Source organism: Lactuca serriola, chromosome 5 (assembly GCF_051521515.1).
Source record: "Lactuca serriola cultivar US96UC23 chromosome 5, Lser_US96UC23_V15, whole genome shotgun sequence".
NCBI lineage: Eukaryota > Viridiplantae > Streptophyta > Magnoliopsida > Asterales > Asteraceae > Lactuca > Lactuca serriola.
Window position 1 is genome coordinate 255369207 of NC_136412.1, and position 23508 is coordinate 255392714.

A 23508-nucleotide genomic window follows, 5' to 3' on the forward strand; every position below is an offset into this window, starting at 1 on the left:
AATTTTTCAAAACCGACACCAACCGAACGCTCGGGTTCGGTTTTTCAAAATTTTTCAAAACCGAAACCAACCGAACGCTCGGGTTCGGTTTTTCGAAATTTTTCTCAACCGAAATCAACCGAACGCTCGGGTTCGGTTCCAAAATTTTCCAAAGTTTTTTTTATCTTTTTATTTTCTTTCTCAGTCTTATTTTTTTATCTCTTCTTTTTTTTCTATAACAAAAAAAAATTCCAAAAATATTTATTTTCTTCTAATATCAAAAACTTCAAAAATATTTTGTTCTTCATTTGCTTTTTGTCTTTAATTTTTATGTGTGTTCGTTCGTTTATGGGGAAATATTTGTTGGATTAGTTAAGTGTCCCTAGAAGCATGCTGCTGTATGTGCCCAAAGCCTCATAGGATTCTGAATAATAGCCTTAATGACTTGGTATACACAAACCTTGTCTTCCCAATTAGGCTACTACTCTCTTATTCTAATCGTGAGCTACCTAACTCTCTTCTCACATGAGATAAGAGTTTTCTGCTTGGTCCTTCTTTTCGCAGCAGAGGTACTTTGATTTCTTACACCATCTCCATTACATTTCTCCATCAAATTCGTTTCACCAACGTAACCCTTGAGACTCTCAGAAATTACCACTGAGGTTTATGGTTACTCAAACACTGTGTTTATGATCTTAGTTTCGTGCCACTACGAGCTGAGTGAATGTCACACCCCCGAACCAGACGGCGGAATCGTCCGGGGGCTGTCGTGACTCAATTGAATACCACAACGTTGTATATATATGAAACAAAACAATAATCGTCACCATTCATCAACATAGTACAACCAGTAGTGTTTTCATGACATACATTACTTAAGATATTACATTTCCAAAAATTAATATTGTTTGGTTCATTCAAAAATAAACTGCAACCGTCACTGAGCATGATTTCCCTTGATTCACTGGTTCCCTGAGAATACAAGTATTTTGGAAAAACGTCAACATATGAAATGTTGGTGAGTTCATAAGTAGTGTTTGAAATCGAATGTTTATATTGTTTGAAAAACCACCAGAAAATCCGATATTTTCTGAAAAGAAAAGCTTTCAAAAACGTTTGTGAAGATCCATAGGTATGCTTGTTTGTTTCTATACTTGTAAAAAAAAATGTTCGTTGAAGATGTATGCGTTTCAAATCTGTATGTAATGAAAACCCTAGGGAAACCCGATGTTCCCCTAGTTCTTTTGAAATCCCTTGAGTTGCGTTGAAAACATTATGAAAATAGCAGTATCGGTCCCAAGCGACGTTGGAAGGTTCTCGAGCATTGATTATTTACTACAAACCCGCATTACACAAACGCCCAGTTTGTAGTTATACTAACGAACCCGAAGGCGTCGTCCGTACTAATCACGTTATCCAATCGCCCGGACTATGTGTAGTCCCACATCCGAAGAGAAAGAGGTCACGAAGACCCCGGTAACTCTATTAACCGGCTGGGGAAAATATGCGTGCGAGGGGTCCCCGACCCGCCTCGTAAAATGTGTAGACTTTTCTAGCAATACCATGGACCCTTGGGGACCAGTGGTACAAGCCATTGAAAGTCACCCTACGTTGTGCCAAGTCGGTAAAACTCAACACTTCGTAGAAAAAAAATGTCTTCGGGCCTTAAGATCAGGTCATTGGGCTAGCTAGGCCCAACAAACAAGATTTTACACTTTTGGGGCCCGAAGATGGTGCGTAGACGTCTGTGCACACTCGTATGTATATGTATTACCAATCGTTATTTGTATGTATCAAAGAGTTAGTAGTTGTAGATTTCCATTGGCTCGAGACCGAGCCAATTCGTTTAGCAACGACTTTTGGTATTGTAATGAGTTGTATTTCGTTGATAGTCGAGGTGTCATTATTTGATCAAATTGTACACATTGAATCAGCCTTGAAATATTTCTGTTTTCAGCCCCTCATTATTTGTAAAATTTACATTTTCAACCCTTTTATTTAAATATTTCCCGGTTTGGTCCTTAAACTATTTTTCTTGACATTTTAACACCAAAAATTATTGAAATTAATATTTTCCAGCATATTTTTCAAAGAAACAGTTTAAGTCCCTGAAAATGCAGTTTTTCTCGGTTTTAGCCCATCTTTTCGCAATTTTGACAATTTTGGCCCAAAATGGAAAATTTTTGCAACTTTGGTCCTTTTTAAATTTAAAAAGCATTTTAAACCTTTGAAAAGGGTTTGGGACACTTATAGTCCACTGTTTTACAGAATTTCACAGTTTTGGCCCTTCAAAACAGAAAAATTCGCATAATGGGCCTTATTGGGCCGAAATTTTCATTTTTAGCCCAATAGGCTTGAAATTTATGTTTTTAATCCATTAATTGAATAGAATTCCAGAAATAGTTTTATGAAAACTGTTTTGGCACATTCCAACCATCAGAATCTGTAAAATGTCAATTTGGGCCCTTAATTTTGTATTTTTCACATTTTTGGCCCAAAATGTGTGTTTTTAGCTTAAAGAAAATTGTTGCTAACCACTTGGCTATTTATCTAGTATCACTTATTATGTAGGAACATATTTGAAGCTAATATCATAAAACATGAGTTATATCTCGGTTTTGAGGGGTTTAATGGCTAGATCCAACATTAAAACACATATAAGCATACATATAAGCATGGAAATCATACAAGGCATACAAATACATATAGATCTACACTTTCACTTGTATTCCCCCCCACAAAAACTCTTAAAAACAGAAAATAGGGGTATGAATCTCACCTTGAGTGGGTAGTTTCGGTTCTTGAAGAAAAATTGGAAGAAATGAAGTGATTTTTGGCCCTTGCACTCCTTGATGAACTTTTCGAGATTATGGGGTTTCTAGAGTGCAAGATCACGGTTTTTACATGGATTAGGAAGAGATTTTGATAACAAAAGAATTTAAACCATAGATCTATGCATAATCTTACCTTAGATGATGATTTACTTGCAAAATCCTCTTGGAAAGTCCCTAAATTTCGAGATTTTTGGAGAGGGGAGGGAAGGAGAGTTCTTTGAGTGTTCTAGAGAGAAAGTTGAGATATTTTGGTGTGTGTGATGATGCTTGGCCGAGAGCAAGGAGAGAAGAGAGAAAGAAGTGACTCTTGAAGTGATACATGCATGGAGGTATGTGATATGTGCCTAGAAATCCATTAGATAATAGTGAGGTGGCAACCAAAGTCAACCTCCCTTGGATTTGGGCCTTGGGCCGAGAATATGAAGGGGAGAGAGGAAAAGTTTGGGCTTTTGCCCCTAAGTCCAACATTAGAGGTAGTTTAGGGTGTTTATTGGACTTATAAAATAAAATTGTGATTTTTATGCTTTATTAAGCTAGGTTAGGTTAAATTATGGGTCAAACTTGTGTTTTATTTCCTTCTAGGTTCTACCTAGCCCAAAATATTGGAATAAACGAATGTGGGTCCAATTAGAGCCCAATTAGGGTCCTAAGCCCATGATAGTCTAATTGGAAGCTTATTGGTTCATTTGGATCCAATAAGGAAGTCTTAGTCCAAAATGGACTTAACCAAAACTTCTAGGGTCTCCAATTGTTTGATGACTATTTATAGTACTTGTATCTTGTATTTGGTTAGAGTTTTTGATTCACATTAATTTGAATGTATAGATTACATAGCTTAAAATTCACAGTTGTGACATCATCCCCCCGTTAAAGGGAATTTCGTCCCGAAATTCTGTTTGAAAGCCAGATTTGAGAATGCTAGAATAGGTGGGGGTACTTCTGCTTCATTTGATCTTCGCGTTCCCACGTGAACTCTGGCCCACGCTTTGCGTTCCACCGTACCTTCACGATCGGGATGCGACTCTGCTTAGTACGCTTCACCTCTCTGTCCATGATTTCGATTGGCTCTTCGACGAACAGGAGATTCTCATTGATTTCGATTTCGTCAAGAGGAATGACGAGAGTTTCATCTGATAGGCACTTTTTCAGATTAGAAACATGAAACACGGGGTGTACACCGTTTAGCTTCGCGGGTAGTTGTAGTCTGTAGGCTACCGGACCTATTCGGGCGACGATTTCGAAAGGTCCAATGTACCGTGGGTTTAGCTTTCCTCGTTTTCCGAAACGTATAACCCCTTTCCAGGGTGAGACCTTCAACAATACTCGATCACCGACCTGGAATTCTAAGGGCTTTCGCCGTTTATCAGCGTAGCTCTTTTGCCGGTCGCGCGATGCCTGTAATCGAGTTTTGATCTGGACAATCTTTTCTGTGGTCTCGCGAATGATTTCCGGTCCTGTCATTGCCCTATCCGACGTATGTGTTCTTGCTAGCTGGGTGTCACCTACTTCAGCCCAACATAACGGTGTTCTACATTTACGCCCGTACAGTGCTTCGAAAGGGGCCACCTTAATGCTCGAATGATAACTATTGTTATATGAAAACTCGATCAACGGTAGGTGGGTATCCCAAGACTTTCCGAAGTCTATCACACATGCACGAAGCATGTCTTCAAGCGTCTGAATAGTTCGTTCGCTTTGACCGTCCGTTTGTGGGTGATACGCGGTGCTCATATCAAGATGAGTTCCCATTGCCTTGTGGAGCGACTGCCAAAAGCGTGACGTGAACCTACTGTCCCTATCCGAAATGATGGATTTTGGCACTCCATGAAGTCTTACAATCTCTCGTAGGTACAAACGCGTCAGCCTCTCCATCTTGTAGGACTCTTTGATGGGCAGGAAATGGGCAGATTTCGTCAGTCGGTCGATTATTACCCATATGGTGTCCAATCCGTCCGACGTCTTGGGCAGCTTGGTCACGAAGTCCATAGAAATCCCCTCCCATTTCCACTCAGGGATTGCCGGTTGTTGTAACAATCCGGAAGGTTTCTGGTATTCCACTTTTACTTTGGCACACGTAAGGCACTTACTAACATAAGTTGCGATTTCCGCCTTCATGTTAGGCCGCCAATAGTGCTGCTTAATGTCCAGATACATCTTGTCCGAACCAGGATGAATGGAGTATCGTGTCTTGTGGGCTTCCTTCATAACGATCTCCCTGAATCCTCCGATTTTTGGAACCCAAATACGGTTCATGAAGTAGTATACCCCATTCTCTTTGACTTCCAGGTTCTTCTCCATTCCGCGTAATGCCTCGCTAGTTCTGTTTTCCGTTTTCACAGCCTCTGCCTGGGCTGATGCAATTTGAGTGGTCAGATGAGACTGAATGGTTATCGAGTGCGTTTTCGTACGGCGATTTGTGTATTCCTTCCGACTTAATGCGTCAGCTACCACGTTGGCCTTGCCTGGATGGTACTTGATCTCGTATTCGTAGTCGTTTAACAATTCCACCCATCTTCGTTGTCTCATGTTCAGCTCCTTCTGATTCAAGATGTGCTGGAGGCTCTTGTGGTCCGTAAAGATGGTGCACTTTGTACCGTACAGGTAGTGCCTCCAAATTTTTAGAGCGAAGACCACAGCTCCCAGTTCTAGGTCATGGGTTGTGTAATTTACTTCGTGCGTCTTTAGTTGACGGGACGCATATGCTATTACTCTTCCTCGTTGCATGAGAACGCAACCTAAGCCCTGATTTGACGCGTCACAGTATACTACAAAATCTTCCGTTCCTTCGGGTAGAGATAATACAGGAGCGCTACAAAGAGCTTGCTTCAAGGTTCGAAACGCAATCTCTTGCCTGTCTGTCCACTTGAATGGCACACTCTTTTGCGTAAGCAAGGTAAGTGGCTTGGCGATTTTTGAGAAGTTTTGGATGAATCTTCTATAGTAGCCTGCTAGGCCTAAGAACTGACGAATTTCCGTGGGAGTAGTCGGAGTTGCCCATCCTTCCACAGCTTTGACCTTAGAGGGATCCACATGAATCCCGTCTTGGCTAACTACGTGGCCTAAGAAATTCACACTCCGAAGCCAGAACTCGCACTTGGAGAGTTTGGCGTAAAGCTTTTCCGATCGCAGCGTCTCTAGGACTTGTCGGAGATGTTGGCCATGCTCCTCTTCGCTTCGAGAATAGACGAGGATGTCATCGATAAACACAATGACGAAGTTGTCCAAGAACGGTCGACAGATTCGGTTCATTAGGTCCATAAATGCGGCAGGTGCATTTGTTAGACCGAAGGGCATTACGACGAATTCGTAATGTCCATAGCGGGTTCGGAAAGCGGTTTTAGGAATATCCTCTTCTCGGACTTTGAGTTGGTGGTATCCGGACCGTAAGTCTATTTTAGAAAAGTAGCTAGCTCCTTGGAGCTGGTCGAATAGATCATCGATTCGCGGGAGTGGGTAGCGGTTTTTAACAGTGAGTTTATTCAACTCTCTGTAATCGATGCACATCCTGAAAGATCCGTCCTTCTTTTTGACAAAGAGCACCGGAGCTCCCCATGGCGAGTAGCTAGGTCGGATAAATCCCTTGTCCAGAAGCTCACTGAGTTGGCTGGACAATTCCTGCATTTCAGCAGGAGCCAGTCGATATGGTGATTTAGCGAGAGAAGTTGCTCCTGGGACGAGGTCGATTCGGAACTCAACCTGTCTCTCTGGGGGTACTCCTGGAAGATCTTCGGGAAACACGTCCGGAAATTCACACGCTACCGGAATGTCTTGAATGTTAGTTTCTTCTTTTGTCTTGTCCACTATGTGGGCCAAGAACGCTAAGTTGTTCTTTCGCAGATGTTTTTGTGCCTTGATGCACGAGATAAGACGAAGATTCGTGCTAGGTTTGTCTCCGTAAATTACTAGGGTTTCGTGATTCGGGAGACGAAGGCGAACGGCCTTCTCGTGGCACATAATCTCAGCATGGTGGGGGCTTAACCAATCCATGCCGATAATCACATCAAAACTCCTAATTGATACTGGCATTAGATCTATTCGAAAGACGTGCTGGTTAAGGGTTAGGGTACATCCAGTGTAGATTTCCCTAGTGGATTCGGTCTTCCCATTGGCCATTTCCACCGTATAGGTTTCATTTAGCTTTTGGGGTTGTTGTTTTAATAGATGTTTAAACTTCTCGCTTACGAAACTTCGCTCCGCTCCGGTATCAAATAAGATGCATGCATAAGTGTGGTTTAGGAGGAACGTACCGGTCACAACTGCGGGGTCCTGAACCGCATCACTCTGACCCATAGTCAGCATTCTTCCTGCTCCTCTGTTTCCTGAGTTGTTGTTGTTGTTAGGGCAGTCTCGACGGAAATGTCCCGTCCTTCCACACCCGAAACAGGTGTGGCTAGGCCCTGTGTTGTTGCCGCCAGCATTGGTGTTGTTGGTGTTGCGGTGATTGTTGTTGTTGTTCTGGTTGTTTCCCTGACTCTGGTTCTGAGAAGGATAAGTCCTGCAGAACTTTGCAGTGTGTCCCCTTCGGTTGCAACTGGTGCAATGGAACTCCCTACATTCTCCTTGGTGATGGAAACCGCACTTGTTGCATTTGGGATGAGTGCCGGAATAGGGTCTTGAAGTATTTGAAGTAGCTGAGGCTGGAGCATGTGATGTGACTGGTACCGGCGCAGTGACAGCGTGAACTGCCACCGTTTGCTGCTTTTTAGAGGTCTCGGGACCTTGACGCCCCTTCCTCTTGTTGTTCCATCCCTTCTTACCATCGCTCTCCTTCTTCTTCTCAGTCTCTACCGGTTTCTCGCCCTTTTTGTGGTTATGATCATAGAGCCTCTTTGCCAATCTCTTCGCGCTGTCAAACGTTTCAGGGTTAGCAGCTATCACGTTCCCTTGAATGGGGGATGTCAGTCCCCAAATGAATCGTTCAATCTTCTTCCCCTCTGATGTGATCATACTCGGGCACAACAGAGATAGTTCGCTGAATCTCGATATGTAAGCATCGATGTTCCCATTCTGCACCGTGAGATTCCATAGTTCCTGCTCCATCTTCTGTATTTCGCCTCGGGGGCAGTACTCAGCCGTCAACATCTCTTTCATCTCTGCCCAGGGAATAGAGTTGGCGACAGGGAGTGTCATAGCTTCCACATGACCATTCCACCAAGTGAGTGCTTGGTCCACAAAAGTGCAGGCCGCGAACTTCACTTTCATCTGCTCGGGGCACTCGCATATCTCGAATACCGACTCTACCTTCTCGATCCATCGCTTCAGGGCGATCACTCCTCCGGTACCGTTGAAAGTTCGGGGTTTAGCGTTCGCAAAATCCTTGTAGGTGCACGTTTTAGTGAGTCCTTGGTTCGTCCCGTTGTTCGAACTTCCGGATCCTTGCCCGTTACCTCCTCCGTTGTTCCCTCGGTGAAGTTGTGCCATAGCTGCCGTGACCGCAGCAGACACGGCTGCCTGGAAAGCAGTAGAGTCAACTTCCGGCGGGGTTGGTTCGGGATTTCCACGAGTAGCTGGGCGAGGCATCTTTCTGTCATGAAACGGAAAGATGTTGAGTGTACGTGGTTTCGGTGAGGTTATGATCCTACTAACTAGGTGTAGGGTACGAACCTAAGCATTACTATCATCAAGCATGCAATCATAATGTCTCAACACATAGCAACTGAGAATAATTTAGCAAAACACACAAAAGTTTATTAATATTATCCGCATTTCGTACAAGAAAATTTGCTCGTAGGAGCATACATAAGTAACACTAATCCGACAGCATAACGGCTCCATGAGTAGTGTAGTCACTTAAACATAGAGCCGGAGTACATAACATAGTTACTAATATCCTACTACGATAGGTCTATCCCTAACCGCGATGAGCTGTGTCAGGAGGTGGTGCCGAAGTCATATGCCGAAATGTTGTGCCAGTAGCTGCGCCATCTCTGCCATGTCTTCTATAACCTCATCCCTCTCATGCTCTGCTTGCACTGCCCGAGCCTCCATAGCATACAGCTGTTGTCGCAGTGCAGCGATCTCAACTTCGAGGGAACGGTTCTCTCTTGGGGGGTTCACTGGTGGGGTAGGGTGATCTGGTTGTGCCTCGTCCTCGCATGGCGGGATGGGGTCCTGGTCCCCGTCCCGGCCGTCTTCGTCGTCATCGTCGAGCTCTCCAAATTCATAGTCAGTGTCTACATATTCGTCGGGTTCGACGTCGTGTGCTTCTCCTGGATTCTCTCCCGGCTCATCCACAAGCATCCCGTGAGCTACTAAGGCCTGATGAAACTGGATACCCTGCTGCTCCTCCTCGGGCTCCTCCTCCTCCTCTAGCCACCCGTTGTTTCCCTGATTAGGGAAGTAGGGGTCTCCAGGGTGATGAAAACCAGCCATGCTGTCTGCGCGAGTACGTAATTATGCTACATTATTCCTAGGGTACTATGACTATTACACAGACTAAGCAAATATTCTCTTTTTGGGTGATAGAGGGTATAATTTTTAGGTTCCCTGGCTATTCCGATCTCATCAAGATATGTGTTAGTTTTACCTTGGAGAGAATGTAGTTGATCAGGCTACATTCACCCCTTGGTATCACTAAGAACAGTCCCGAATTAACCGAGATACTAGCATTATGGTGTTTGATTCAGCGTTAGGTCCTTACTCCTAATGCAAGCAAGTGTATTTTATTCATTTGTTTTGTTCAGAGTTATGTTAGTCCCTCTTTTTGGTTTATAGTTGCATATCAATGTATGGCTCGACATGCTAGTTCACTATAAACAAAGCTCTGATACCAACCTGTCACACCCCCGAACCAGACGGCGGAATCGTCCGGGGGCTGTCGTGACTCAATTGAATACCACAACGTTGTATATATATGAAACAAAACAATAATCGTCACCATTCATCAACATAGTACAACCAGTAGTGTTTTCATGACATACATTACTTAAGATATTACATTTCCAAAAATTAATATTGTTTGGTTCATTCAAAAATAAACTGCAACCGTCACTGAGCATGATTTCCCTTGATTCACTGGTTCCCTGAGAATACAAGTATTTTGGAAAAACGTCAACATATGAAATGTTGGTGAGTTCATAAGTAGTGTTTGAAATCGAATGTTTATATTGTTTGAAAAACCACCAGAAAATCCGATATTTTCTGAAAAGAAAAGCTTTCAAAAACGTTTGTGAAGATCCATAGGTATGCTTGTTTGTTTCTATACTTGTAAAAAAAAATGTTCGTTGAAGATGTATGCGTTTCAAATCTGTATGTAATGAAAACCCTAGGGAAACCCGATGTTCCCCTAGTTCTTTTGAAATCCCTTGAGTTGCGTTGAAAACATTATGAAAATAGCAGTATCGGTCCCAAGCGACGTTGGAAGGTTCTCGAGCATTGATTATTTACTACAAACCCACATTACACAAACGCCCAGTTTGTAGTTATACTAACGAACCCGAAGGCGTCGTCCGTACTAATCACGTTATCCAATCGCCCGGACTATGTGTAGTCCCACATCCGAAGAGAAAGAGGTCACGAAGACCCCGGTAACTCTATTAACCGGCTGGGGAAAATATGCGTGCGAGGGGTCCCCGACCCGCCTCGTAAAATGTGTAGACTTTTCTAGCAATACCATGGACCCTTGGGGACCAGTGGTACAAGCCATTGAAAGTCACCCTACGTTGTGCCAAGTCGGTAAAACTCAACACTTCGTAGAAAAAAAATGTCTTCGGGCCTTAAGATCAGGTCATTGGGCTAGCTAGGCCCAACAAACAAGATTTTACACTTTTGGGGCCCGAAGATGGTGCGTAGACGTCTGTGCACACTCGTATGTATATGTATTACCAATCGTTATTTGTATGTATCAAAGAGTTAGTAGTTGTAGATTTCCATTGGCTCGAGACCGAGCCAATTCGTTTAGCAACGACTTTTGGTATTGTAATGAGTTGTATTTCGTTGATAGTCGAGGTGTCATTATTTGATCAAATTGTACACATTGAATCAGCCTTGAAATATTTCTGTTTTCAGCCCCTCATTATTTGTAAAATTTACATTTTCAACCCTTTTATTTAAATATTTCCCGGTTTGGTCCTTAAACTATTTTTCTTGACATTTTAACACCAAAAATTATTGAAATTAATATTTTCCAGCATATTTTTCAAAGAAACAGTTTAAGTCCCTGAAAATGCAGTTTTTCTCGGTTTTAGCCCATCTTTTCGCAATTTTGACAATTTTGGCCCAAAATGGAAAATTTTTGCAACTTTGGTCCTTTTTAAATTTAAAAAGCATTTTAAACCTTTGAAAAGGGTTTGGGACACTTATAGTCCACTGTTTTACAGAATTTCACAGTTTTGGCCCTTCAAAACAGAAAAATTCGCATAATGGGCCTTATTGGGCCGAAATTTTCATTTTTAGCCCAATAGGCTTGAAATTTATGTTTTTAATCCATTAATTGAATAGAATTCCAGAAATAGTTTTATGAAAACTGTTTTGGCACATTCCAACCATCAGAATCTGTAAAATGTCAATTTGGGCCCTTAATTTTGTATTTTTCACATTTTTGGCCCAAAATGTGTGTTTTTAGCTTAAAGAAAATTGTTGCTAACCACTTGGCTATTTATCTAGTATCACTTATTATGTAGGAACATATTTGAAGCTAATATCATAAAACATGAGTTATATCTCGGTTTTGAGGGGTTTAATGGCTAGATCCAACATTAAAACACATATAAGCATACATATAAGCATGGAAATCATACAAGGCATACAAATACATATAGATCTACACTTTCACTTGTATTCCCCCCCACAAAAACTCTTAAAAACAGAAAATAGGGGTATGAATCTCACCTTGAGTGGGTAGTTTCGGTTCTTGAAGAAAAATTGGAAGAAATGAAGTGATTTTTGGCCCTTGCACTCCTTGATGAACTTTTCGAGATTATGGGGTTTCTAGAGTGCAAGATCACGGTTTTTACATGGATTAGGAAGAGATTTTGATAACAAAAGAATTTAAACCATAGATCTATGCATAATCTTACCTTAGATGATGATTTACTTGCAAAATCCTCTTGGAAAGTCCCTAAATTTCGAGATTTTTGGAGAGGGGAGGGAAGGAGAGTTCTTTGAGTGTTCTAGAGAGAAAGTTGAGATATTTTGGTGTGTGTGATGATGCTTGGCCGAGAGCAAGGAGAGAAGAGAGAAAGAAGTGACTCTTGAAGTGATACATGCATGGAGGTATGTGATATGTGCCTAGAAATCCATTAGATAATAGTGAGGTGGCAACCAAAGTCAACCTCCCTTGGATTTGGGCCTTGGGCCGAGAATATGAAGGGGAGAGAGGAAAAGTTTGGGCTTTTGCCCCTAAGTCCAACATTAGAGGTAGTTTAGGGTGTTTATTGGACTTATAAAATAAAATTGTGATTTTTATGCTTTATTAAGCTAGGTTAGGTTAAATTATGGGTCAAACTTGTGTTTTATTTCCTTCTAGGTTCTACCTAGCCCAAAATATTGGAATAAACGAATGTGGGTCCAATTAGAGCCCAATTAGGGTCCTAAGCCCATGATAGTCTAATTGGAAGCTTATTGGTTCATTTGGATCCAATAAGGAAGTCTTAGTCCAAAATGGACTTAACCAAAACTTCTAGGGTCTCCAATTGTTTGATGACTATTTATAGTACTTGTATCTTGTATTTGGTTAGAGTTTTTGATTCACATTAATTTGAATGTATAGATTACATAGCTTAAAATTCACAGTTGTGACAGTGAAACCCAAAATTCAATACCAAATCTGAATTGACGGTGAACAATTAATTTGCTCAAGTTTTCACCAAAGAATTGACGAATGTATCTTCATGAAATCTCAAATTTTTATTTTGTGTGATTCCTATGAAATTGTTAAACACCATAACATTTCTTCCCTTGGGATCCAGTTTTTTAATTTTTTGTTGAGATTTTATATTTTCCAAGCCACATTAAAATTAATTCCTACCTACTTGTTCAACAGACTACACCGGTCTCACAAGTACTTTGTTCACTTTCTATCTTATTTCAAGATTAGGACTGTTGAATCAAAGCTAAAGCCACCCTAATAGGCCTAATTAAAAGAAGCCTTTCAACACTTCTTAATAAGTGTCTGATCGTTATTCAACGGGAAACCATACAAACACTTTAAGGTCTCTCTTGACTTTGAAGGAAGAGATTCGTGCCCGGGATCATTTGTTTCGTGTCTTTATTGACATCACAATGATTCCTAAAAAGATTTGCTTTATTTCTTTTCTTTTTACACCCTTAGCACGAAAATCTTTGATTTTCCAAAATTCTGGTACCAATAATTACAGGCTTTTTCTTTGGATCGGTGATTAATTATAAAGATGTGGTCAAAAATTAATCCACGTGGGTGTGTTATTCAAAAGATGCCGTTACACATTAAAGGGATAAGATGAAGAGTTGCTTACTCAGGCGGGAGTTCTATTGATTTGATTTCAAACGGCGGGACAGGGAAAGCGTGCGAATTTGAAGCGTCTAATCTCTAACTGACGTCACAGACGCGTGTGAGAATTTGAAACGATTCCTCTTTGGCACAGAAAGGCGTGTGTGGATTTGAAACGGTTTAGCAGAAACGGCGCTTGATGGGAGGCGTGTTCTTCGGAATCTGACATTCTCTCTCATGCGTGATCATCGGTTCCACAACTGTCACGCATCAGTCATTCCGAAAAACCCTTGGTATTTCGATAGAAGATTTGGGCATATTTTTCTCTCTCCTTAAACCCACTATAAAAAGCGACATCCTCTCCCATTTACCTCTTTACTGCATCAAAATTCCCAAGAGAGCAAAAAAAAATTCCCTGAAACCTTACTGTTCATCATCTTCTTCCCATCTTCAACAATGGCAGATTCATCCTCCGTTCACGCTACTTCTCATATCCTTCCCATACGCCCTCAACAGTGTCTCGTAATCGATTTAACCCCTCAAGCATATGACTCCTACATGTTCCCAATCATCGAGTGCTTGAAGTATTCGCCAATAGCACCTGCACTTTTGAGGGTGGAATCAGTGCCCATGGAGCTCTTATCGCAGATTTATGCGACTGCACACTATGATAAAGTGGTTGACAGGATCTTCTTCGAGGTTTCTGGTCACAAAGCCTCGATTTCCAAGCAACGATTTGGCTCACTGCTAGGGTTTGAAGCTGACCCTTCAAGGGTTAATCCGGAGACAATTCCACTGGGGCATCTCTTCAATATGTTCTACAATATGGGGTACACGGAGGCCCTCACCTCCGTCGCAAAGTTCAAAAAGTCTTGTTTACCGCCACAGTGGAACGGAATGTTCACTGTGCTTTTCAAGGGCCTCTCAGAAAGGAGCTCAGGTTCAGATGGCTCCAGTCGACTCTTCCTGTCTATTCTATACGGAGTTTACAACGGCGTCAACGTCGAATATGGGTTGGTTCTCTGGCAACAACTCATCCAAAGCTTATCTTCTTCTTCACGACATTCTGAGGTGTCGTATGCAAGGTTTTGGACCCTTATTACTAAATGGGCGATGGATAAGCACAATGTCCCCACTGTTGCCGACGCACCGATGTCTTCGATTGGTACATTCCATACCACGAAGATCATCATATCAGATGCATCGAAATTCCCTTTCAATGGTTCCATCCCGGAAACCATGTACGCTGATGTCCCAGCTGACAGCAGGATCATCCGAACTTACAAGGAGTTCAAGCAGTCTGGTCCGAGGGATCTCACGCCGGAGATGCTCAAGTCCATTCATGATGCCGATAAGCCTGCTTCGAGAGGCAAAAAGGCAGATAAAGGCAAACAGGTGGCCAAAGGGGCTAAAGGCCCTTCTCCTAAAAAGAGGAAAGCTACTAAAGCTGCTCAGTCCCCGCAGCAGAAGAGGCGAAAGACTCAACCAAAGCGAAGGCTTATTATCGCTTCCTCTTCAAGTGAGTCGGAGGGAGAGAGTTCGGATTCTGATGACTCTCCAAGAGGCAATACACCTCTAAGGGGCAACACACCACCCAGATCACCTACCCCCGATATGCAAATCCATACCTCTCCACTTCCCTCTCCCACTCAAACAATTCCTACTTCCATTCCCACCATAAACCCCTCTACCAACATTCCTAAAACCTCTTTCCCTATACCACCACCCATTTTCACCGATGCAACAACAACATCTACAGCAAAGGTTACAACCAACGTATCTGATACGGGGGTTCATACCGATGCAACCGAACCACCGCCAGCAACCGAAACCATACACACAACCGAAACCCAAAAACCACCCGAACCTACCCACACTCAACAACCACCCGAACCTACCCCCACTCACACTCAACCTGAACCTTCTCATACCACAACACCACCAGCTTCACCACCACCACCATCTCCCGGTCATGCCTCTGATGGAGATAACCCTTTCCTTGGCGGGGAGAACATGACATTTGATTCGGTCTACTACAGTCCGTTTCAGGTGCAAAGCGACGATGATGAGGATGCTCCGGTAACAAAGAAGTACCTTAAGGAGCTGCATGAGAAGGTTGACTTGCTCATTGCTTCCTCCTCCAATTCTCAATCATCTCTCTCTGAAGCTGCTCTTCAGAAGATTGTTGATGCCTTCTCCGGGGCTCAGCATGATTCGGTCGCTTCTGCCATCGCCGCCATAGATGCCTCGACGAAAGCTTGTGAGGCAGCGACCGAAAAAGTCGATAAACTATTCTCTGACGCCTCTACCCTGTTACAATCTTTTCAGGAGAGTGCCACTGCTACCAAGACAACGTTGGAACCAATTGTTCAACAGTTGGCCATGTTCGTCTCCACGGAGTTGAAGTCATTTGCCACACTTAGCCAATCGCTCAGTGACGACAACTCTGCCCTTCGTACCTCTATCGACGAGCGCCTCTCTAAACTCCAAGAGGATCTAGCCGCCGAGAACTCGTTGATGGACGTTCTAGAAAGGAAGACCACTGCCCTAAAGGTCAAGAGTGCTCAGCTTTCCAACTCTCAGCAACAAATTGACGCTCTTCGATCCGAACGGGAGGTAATCAGGACGTGTGTTTCGGATGTACACTCAGCTATATCCAACATCCTTGAAGCGCACGATCCGATACTGAACCATTATGTGAGGCGAACCCTTGCAGAGAAACTCGCTCCTGCCCTGGATTTGCTCAGTAAAATTGAAGGGCTACCCAGTTTCGTGTCCACTCCAAAACAAGGGGGAGAAAAGGAGTCCGGATCGCAACCTCCTCATTCCTCAAAAGCTGCTCACACAACCGAACCTCCTCCTACAGGCCAAGCCTCTGGTTCGGGTGTGAAGGACAAAGGCAAGAAACTTGCAGAGGATGAAGAGGAAGATGATCAAGAAACCATTGCCGACTTGCTGAAACGCAAAAGTCGACGCAATGTTGAAGATGATAATATTCGTGTGGCGAGAGAAGCTGAAGAAGCTGAGCGCAAACAGAAAGAAGCCCACGACCTACTCGAGAGCACGAAGACTCTTTTCCCTGCTTGGACTCTCGAGAGGATGATAAAGGAGGCAATTGATACTCCGAATATCTTATGGCTTGAACCGGTAATCTCCTTCGACTGCTACAACTCTGTCGACTCTCAGTTCGACATGACCTTAACCCAAAAGGCGTTCATCTTTCACGCCTTCGCCAACGTTGCTGAGTTCCCTCATCCTCATCCGGAGGTTGATCGGGAATTGATTGAGTTCTATCTGAAGGCCGCTCAACCCCAGTACCAAACTTGGAGCGCTCAGAAGATCATCAACGTTCGGGTTCTGAAGCCATATACTGTAGGGAGATTTATCAACGTTCGGTTCAAAGTGCTCAGAGGGTCTGCAAAAACCGAACATGCCATATCCTTAGCAGATCTACCGAACCTCAACCCCCATGGAGGTAGCCCTGATGGATCAGGAGATTGCCCTGACTGGATCGTTCTGCACAACATCCTCTTGACTAATGAAGCCGAATATGGTCCGATCATTGACCATCTCAAAAGGATGTTGGTGTGCTATATCATGGAGGTAGCCTTGATGGATCAGGAGATTGCATCTGTCTTCAAGAAGAAACCGAAGATCTCTCCTGTTGGCTCGGCCAGTGATCTAAACCAGATGAAGATGGGAAAGATTGACCCAAGGCGAAACTCGGTCATGTTCACTAGGGGTGAAGGACATAAATGTCTCTTTGCCTTAGCTGATAAACATCTTTATACCACTGCTTGTCTTGAGCATGTGCTGGGGATCATCCACAGGTGTAAAGAAAATACAGCGGATGATATCAAATACTTTGACGACATGATTCAGTGGTACATCCGATTCAGACAGACAATACTCGCCCTTATCTCGCGTCTGTTTGAGACTGTAAAGAAGAAGGCTCCCGCTGCTGGCCCAAGTAAGAAGACAAAGTGATCTCGCTCCAATTGACGCAAAGGGGGAGATTGTTGGGTAGCAGATTTATTTTGTGTTGCGTCATTGGGCTCGGTTAATAGTCCAAGTTTTGTACTCCGGTTTGGGCCTGTCCAACCGTGAGCTGATAGGGTTTAGTATATAATAATGTGCTTGCATGCATATTAGGTTAACAATTTAGAACGATTGATAGTATTACGATAGCTTTACAGATTTTCTTCATCGTTCTTGTAAACCCTAAATCCTCTATAGTAGAAGTTCTTTATCGAGCTCTTCTGAGGATTGTTTATTAATCATTCGACATCTTTGATCCATTATTGTGTTCTTGCTGTTTACTCGTTTATTTCTTTACCTGTTTTATAGATCTAATCGATCTTCAAGTTAGTTTTTCTACTTATCATATATATATATATATATATATATATATATATATATATATATATATATATATATATATATATATATATATATATATATATATTCATGGACTAACCCATAAGCCTATCACAAATCAATCATGGATCATTAGTCCAATCCATATGTATCAATTTAATTAGTCTCTTTTGATCACTAAATTAATTGTTGATCAATATTACTTAAATAATATGATTCATCAATTACTATATTATACTTATAATATATTAATAAATCATAATTAACCTCTTACTCAAATATCCTTCCTAACATTTTGTTTTGATGAATGCAACCCAAATTGACCATGCTACTATCGGGTCAAGTACATACCGATTATAGTTATGGGTATGCCCCCGAATATAGATTGTTAAGAACCATACTTGGCATGTGGGTATATACTTCAAAAGAAACTTGTCTAAAATTACCTATAGGAGGTAGGGGTCAGGTGATTGATGTGAGATGGGTCCAGAGTTCTAAGACATATGAGATAGAGAAAACAGAAAGTATTCGTGTATATATTTTACAGAAACGTGAAATAATAATAGGCGATAAAGTAGTTGGAAGACATGGAAATAAGGGTATCATTTCAAAAATTTTGCCTAGACAAGATATGCCTTATTTTCAAGATGGAAGACCTATTGATATGGTCTTCAACCCATTAGGAGTACCTTCCCGAATGAATGTAGGACAAATATTTGCAAGGTGATATTTGAATCATAAAAACTAGTTAGAATATTACCTTGTGTAGCAGCTTGAATGACTTGGCCTCAAGAAACCTTAGTACCGCAAGTATGATGCCTCAAATGGAATCAGAAAACACCAAGAAAAATTAGGATGAATATGGAGAGGTTATGGAGACTCTAAAATCGGTTCTTACTCTTCAAAATACAAGTGGTATGTGTATATCCAACCGATTTTAGCATATGAATATATATATATATATATATATATATATATATATATATATATATATAGAGAGAGAGAGAGAGAGAGAGAGAGAGAATATCAAGGGTCATGTGTAACCCTAATCTATACCTATAAGCTTATGATCCACTCATTTGATTTGGATAACCACTTCATGGAATAACCCATAAGCCTATCACAAATCAATCATGGATCATTAGTCCAATCCATATGTATCAATTTAATTAGTCTCTTTTGATCACTAAATTAATTCTTGATCAATACTAATTAAATAATATGATTCATCAATTACTATATTATACTTATAATATATTAATAAATCATAATTAACCTCTTACTCAAATATCCTTCCTAACATTTTGTTTTGATGAATGCAACCCAAATTGACCATGCCACTATTGGGTCAAGTACATACTGATTATAGTTATGGGTTTAGACACCCTTTCCAACAGTCTCTCACTTGGATAAGTCTAATAAACGTAATTGTCAATGTAACTTAAAATCCGATTAGAAATCATAGCTCTTAAAAAGCCGTTGTCGAACTCTGACACGTCCATTAGATAAGTGATCATATAATCCCCTGTTCTACAAGATATCGTGTGGAAAATGACATGGAATAAAGTAATACTCATTGTCCAACAGTTTGTTTCCCGATTTCTGATTTGTTTGACATAGAACTTAATTAAACACATTAATAGAGTTTTGACCGGGCTCGACACATAAGTCAAAACAAAATCATCGAGGGGCCCAAGATATCGCTTTTAATCCTCTTAGGATAAAATGAGCAGATAAACTTCGACTTATATGCTTGTGCTAACTATTTACTGAATCATACATAATAGCACATTTTATAACATCGAGTTACTGATGCGTTTTCACACTATTAATGTACAAGAATAGGTATTTTAGATGCCCAAAGTTGTATATGCTTCCTGGGCGGAGTGTTTTGAACCATGTTCCAATGTTTCCGTCCAAAGTCGTCGGAAAGTATGTGCACCAGAATAGTTCGTCCAGCTTGAGCGATGTCATCATCCATTCGTATGTGTCGATGTGGCTGTCCGGATCTGTGGTTCCATTGTAGGTTTTAAGGATGGGGAGTTTAGCTGTGTTCAGAATTTCGTAGTCCATTAATTCCTTGGCAAATGGAGATGTCACGCTACGTGATAAACAATCTTGGTTGGGGATACGCAACATGCCTTGCAAATTGGACTGCTGGGCGGCTGTATGCGGTTGCACGATTGAGTTGTTGTAAGGTGTATAATAGGCACAGCTTGGGCCATAGAATGCTTGTTGTGGAAATGGTAATGTTAACGGGTAGTTGGATGATGTGGGCAAGTTTTGAGTGTGTAGGTTATTCGACACAACTTGTTGGTAGTGGGAATTTGCGGGTAGGAGTGGTGTATTCGCCGGAAACGACGATGTCAAGAAAACCAGTGTTTGGATTGACATTGCTTGGGCTAGCGGTGGCATTGAGGGAGCCACTTGTGCTTCCGTTGGTGTTTGGGTTATCAACGATGGGTGGAATGTTGACTGCATGTCGGTCGTCTGAGTTAGTGGCAACATCATTTGAAAGATCGCTTGTTGCTCTCTCGCCATTGGATTAAACAATGGTGGTACCTAGGAAGCTACCGATTGCTCTCTGACGACCACTATGGGTGGTGGCATTTCTTCTAACGCCGCCAGTGGCCGAATGGGACTAGATGGTGTCCCATTAGAACCTTCATTGTCGCCAGGTGCCATTTCGTTCTTGTGAACGGTGTAATTTTGGTTATGTCTTTCATCACACAATGGATGGCACCAAATGATGTAACTCTGATGTCAGGCTTCGACGAACTCCGACACTAATTGTCTCTTCGTTCCTGCAAAGGCACAATGGAAAGAAAGCCGTCAGCCGTTTCCTGGGAGGAGCTCCCGGAAAGACGCTCCAACGGTCAATTCAGTTGGATAATCTAGGGTTTTTTGGGTATTACTTGGAGAAGGAGACTTACCTGTCGGGGTTGTGGTTGTAGCCTTTTATATTAGGCGCTCCTGATTATCCGTACGAGACAGGATCGCCAGAGGTGACAAGATCAGGGGCGCTGGTTGGAGGATCGTGCTCCTTTATTTGTCAGAGCGCTGCTATTGGTTCTGGTAAGAATTCCCTGATCATCTGCTTTGTCGCTTGACCATATCATTTGTCTTGGAGCGGAAGGTGCCCTTGGAGGGTGCGAGCCTTTCTGCAGGAGCGCCTTTCTCTTAGAGGCGCTAGCGGGCGCTAAGCTCCGTTGGGTTGTCCCACCGGGAACGCTAAGCCTTCGGGCGTCCTGGCGCGGCTCTTTTCGTGCTTGCTAGGGCACGTTATCATATGTCGACATATATAACATATAAAACACATAACAACAACCAGATATTCATGTAAATCTTAACAAATCATTATAGCATATCAATGAACCAAATCTAAATATATAATCTACTATGTCGAAATTGGTGCCTTCGACCCAAAAGTACAGTGAGGAAAACTCACCTCTTAGCCTGAAAAGATAGCTGAACATAGCACAACTCCGTACACCAACTCTATAGGTCACCTAAACCACCAACAGTGACCTTGTCTCAACTATGGTTCAAAATACCCAAAATACCCCTAAGTCAAACTTGGTCAAAATTTGATCAAGGCCAAAGGTCAAAAAGTTTGTACGCTGGGCGTACATAAAATCCAAATACAAAGGCTTAAGGGAGTACGCGCAACGCACTCAGAAGTATATCCAGTGTACTCCGTTGCCAGCCTTACCTTCTAATAAGAGCTTATTCTAACAAGTCCTTTCATCCAAAACCCAAATCTAGTCCCAAATAGTGTTCTAAACCATAAAGTTTCCAACTTTATGATCTTGCATGGCTATTAAGTGCCCAAACCTCAAAACCTTAACTTCTTAACCCAATAAGACATCATAACCTTTGCATGGAAGGACTAGAAGGGCCAATATTAGAGTTTTATCATTTTAGACACTCTAAAACATCTAAAAGGACAACTCATTTGGTATAGAGTAGCTCATACTCAAATGGACCAAGATTATGGGGCTAATAAGCACAAAACTCCACATCTAGCAAGATCTAATGAAATAACCAACAAGTCCAGAGCCTTATACCTCTAAATGAAGCTTGAGGGCAAGATGCTTCTGGATCCAAAGAGTTATTAAGCTTCTAAGGTGAATCCACTTCCTTTTTCCTCCTTCAAGAACACCAAAAACGCAATTGAAGGCTCAAAATGCTCACAAAGGTCGATTAGGGTTTGCAAGATACGAAATGGGGTTGGAGACTGATGAGGGAAGGAGTCTTGGGAAGTTAATAATACTTCAATAGGGTCTAAACCCTAAAAATTAGGGTTTGGCCTCCGGCCACGTACGCCCAGTGTACTAGGCAAAAAGGCACCTTCGTCATTAATCCATCACATGACACATTTTGCAATAACTTTCATGCATAAGGGTCAAAAATGTAATTTACCTGGATTATGAATGTTATAGTTGAGAGTGTAACGGTGTTTCTCTAGTTCTACAATTTAGGAGAGTGTTCTCAGTATATTATGTGTGACATTGTATATCCTTAGTATGGTAGGATAGAGGTACTATTAGAGTATGAGCATGATAGTTAACTAAGATAATTCTTTGAAATGTATGTGTAGTGTAAGAAACTTGGTGTGATATTAAGTTAGATTGTCTTTGTGAGTTTTTCATGAACGACTGTGGTTGGATCACATCACCTATATGAAAGAATGTAGTTGGATCACAATATATGTATGAAAGACTATATTTGGATCACAACACCCGTATGAAAGACTGTAACATCCCGGAATATCAAGAGTGAAGTTGAAGGGCTAAAAGAGTAAATTGGAAAGGGCAACTCGGCGAGTCCACGAGTGGACTCGGCAAGTAGGGTCGTGATTTTGGTCGCGTGTTAAGTAGCCAACTCGGTGAGTCGGCGGCTGGACTCGGCGAGTTGGCGCTGAGTGGAGAAAACCCTAATTTCGGAGGATGAGCCCTATATAAAGGACATTATATCCTCTCCCCATCCTCCTTACCTTCCCTTGAAGTCCAGAAAACCCTAGAAACGCGATTGTGAAGGTTTTGAGTGCAATTGAGCCTTGGAGAAGAGAATTGGAGGAAGATTTTGGAGAGTTAGGAGGCTTTGAGCAAGGGGCTTTGCTTAGATTCGGATTTCATTGTTATTGAGGCTTCCTTTTGAGTTATTATCTCATTCTAGGGCTGTTATTCTTCTAGATTCATTTTTCTTGGAATGTATGGGAGGTTTAACTTGGGGTATCTTGAGTTTGAAGAGTAGATCTGAGGTTGCTACCTCAGATCTGGAGTGGAGGAGGTCTAAAGTGCATTAAAGTCCCTGTTCTTGAGTGATTAGTGAAGCCATCATGTCCCAAACCCTAGCCCTAAAGTGTGAAATGCCTAGATCTCTTTGGATTCACGTAAAGTTTGCCACTTTACGTGATGGATGGGTTGTAGGAGGCTAGATCTACGTTTTGGATCAATTGCATGGCCTAGAAGGTTCTGTTTGGGATGAGATCTAGAGGCACTCGACGAGTCACAAAGGTGTACTCGGCGAGTTGCTTGAAGATGGTCTGGAACTCGGCGAGTTGGAAGAACAACTCGGCGAGTAGGTTGAAGATAGCCTTAGACTCGGCGAGTCTGTTCTTGGACTCGGCGAGTCTGGTCGTGAGGTCCAAGTTTCTTCTGGTTGAGCTGTGACTCGGTGAGTCAAGGGATGACTCCGTGAGTGGAGTGAGAAAGGACTCAGAGTTGCTGGACTCGACGAGTCTTGGGGTGACTCGGCGGGTTAAGTCGCGGACGGGGGAGATTCTGTGTATGTGGACTCGGCGAGTCATTGGGATGACTCGGCGAGTAGAGTCAGTAAGGGGTTGGCTTTGGCCAAGGGTTGACCAGTTATTTTCCAGGGGCATTTTGGTAATTTTTGAATATTGTT